General features: G+C 57.9%; 1 long non-coding RNA gene across 1 annotated transcript in view; it reads right to left on the bottom strand.

The window, feature by feature from the left end:
* LOC106808299 overlaps window positions 1-1,340 on the bottom strand; it is a 16,305-nt gene extending 14,965 nt beyond the window's left edge. The window contains exon 1 of the long non-coding RNA XR_001393763.1: window positions 1,219-1,340. This is a non-coding gene — a long non-coding RNA (uncharacterized LOC106808299). The remainder of the gene's footprint in view (window positions 1-1,218) is intronic.
* Between the last annotated feature and the right edge of the window lie 745 nt (window positions 1,341-2,085).

Below are 2,085 nucleotides of genomic sequence, written 5' to 3'. Positions count from 1 at the left end.
GCTGTTGCTGCTGCTGCTGCTGCTGCTGCTGCTGCTGCTGTTGCTGCTGACGAGAAACGGAGAGAGAGAGAGAGAGAGAGAGAGAGAAAGAGTGCGTGCGAGAGAGAGAACGAGAGAGAAAGAGAGAGAGAGGAGGAGGGAAGGAAGGAAAGAGGTTGAGGTGATGGGGATGTTATGTGCATGGCGGACCACCCAGTGGTTCTCTGTGACGAACGGTCACGGTGTGCTATACTGCATGCGACCAGATGGTGGCCTGCAACTCTGTACAAACAGTATAACGCATATAAACACTAACACACATCTACGCCACAGCACTAGCCTATGGCCTTCACACCAATGTTGCTATGCGGCGCGGGGGGTCGTGAATTTGGTGCATGTGGTAGGGCCGTGGTGGAAGGGGTTAGAACGGGATGGGGGGGGGTCATGAATTTGGTGCATGTGGTAGGGCCGTGGTGGAAGGGGTTAGAACAGGAATGTGGTTGATGTTATTCGGCTGGGGTTGGGTGGGTTTGGGGGACTGGGCCCTGCAGTAGTATGGCTATGTGCTAACATCAGGCGTGACGATGAGACGTCGCTGGGGTGTGGATGGAGTGACGCTGAAATGTGGCTAGGGTGTGGCTGGGTGTGGATGGAGTGTGGCTGGGGTTTGGCTGGGGTTTGGATGGAGTGTAGCTGGGGTGTGGATGGAGTGTAGCTGGGGTGTGGATGGAGTGACGCTGACATGTGGCTAGGGTAAGGCTGGGTATGGCTTCAGTGAGGCTGGGGTGTGGCTGCAATGAGGCTGGGATGTAGCACGAGTGTAGCTAGGTGTGGCTGAAGTGAAGCTGAGATGTAGCAGGGGTGTGGCTGGAGTGGGACTGGAGTGAGGCTGCGATGTAGATCGACTGAGGCTGGGTTGTAGCCTGGGTGTGGCTACGGGTATTCGAAGACAGGGCTTTAGGTGGGCGTGCGGCGTTCATGATGTAAGTGGGCGGCATCGTGGTGGTGACCGCTGCAAGATTACATAACAGCATAGGAATAAGAGAGCTACTGCGAGGGAGAGCCGCCAGCTATAGTTAGAACGCGAAGCTAGCCATGTCTGTAGGGAGAAGAGGAAAGACGCCGCTATCAGCATATACATGCATGCAATCGTGAGGCAATCAGGCGATAGCAATCGTGCGAGGAATGTAAACAAACAAAATGTCGAGAAGACCCGCAAAATATGCGACGATAACTTACGTATCTGCCGCCGCTGCCGCTACTGCTGCTGCTGTTGCTGGTGGTTCACAGCTGCACTGGCACTGTTCAATTCAGACGAACCCCATCACCACACAACATCCCTCTGCCTCCTCCTTCTCCATCGGCTTGCCTCTATTTCCCTTCTCTCTCTCTCTCTCTTGCCATCTCTTTCTATTCCTCGCTCTGTCGTCTTCACCCACACCTGCAACACAAAGCATATGGATGCACGCGGGATGCGGACGCTGCTGGAAGATTTCCTTCTCTCTCTTTCTCTTGCCCTCTCTTTCTATTGCTCGCTCTGTCTTCACTCACACCTGCAACACAAAGCATATGGATGCACGCGGGATGCGGACGAAGCTGGTTGCTCCGGCTACCGAGGAAGAAGCTGCCTCTGCCTCCTCCGCTGCCTCCTCCGCTGTGCTGCCTCCGTCGCTGCCGCCGCCGCTGCACACACTGCGAGCGCTGCTCAGGCGAGACTGTCCCTGCATGCCGGCAAGGCGCGTCCACCCGTACAGCGCGCACGTGGCGCCCTCATATCACAGACGACCGACTCGCTGTGGGAGTGCCACTCAACTCGGGGAGAGGAAGGAGGGAGAGGAGGGAGAGGGACGAGGGAAGGGGAGAAGAGGGAACAGGAGGAAGAAGGGCGAAGGAGGGAGAGATGAGGGAGGGAGAGGACTCAGAGGAGGGAGAAGGACGAGGGAGGGGGAGAGGAGGGAGAGGGACGAGGGAGGGGGAGAGGAGGGAGAAGTGGCGAGGGGCGAGGGAGGGGGAGAGGGAGGGAGGGGAGGGGGAGGAGGGAGGGGAGGGGAGGAGGGAGTGGGAGGAGGGGACGGAAGGGAGGGGGAGGAGGAGTGGAGGAGGGAC

This window comes from Priapulus caudatus, unplaced genomic scaffold (assembly GCF_000485595.1).
Source record: "Priapulus caudatus unplaced genomic scaffold, Priapulus_caudatus-5.0.1 Scaffold266, whole genome shotgun sequence".
Taxonomy (NCBI): Eukaryota; Metazoa; Priapulida; class Priapulimorpha; order Priapulimorphida; family Priapulidae; genus Priapulus; species Priapulus caudatus.
Note: the sequence above shows the minus strand (reverse complement) of the source record. Positions and strands in the feature narration are given on the sequence as shown.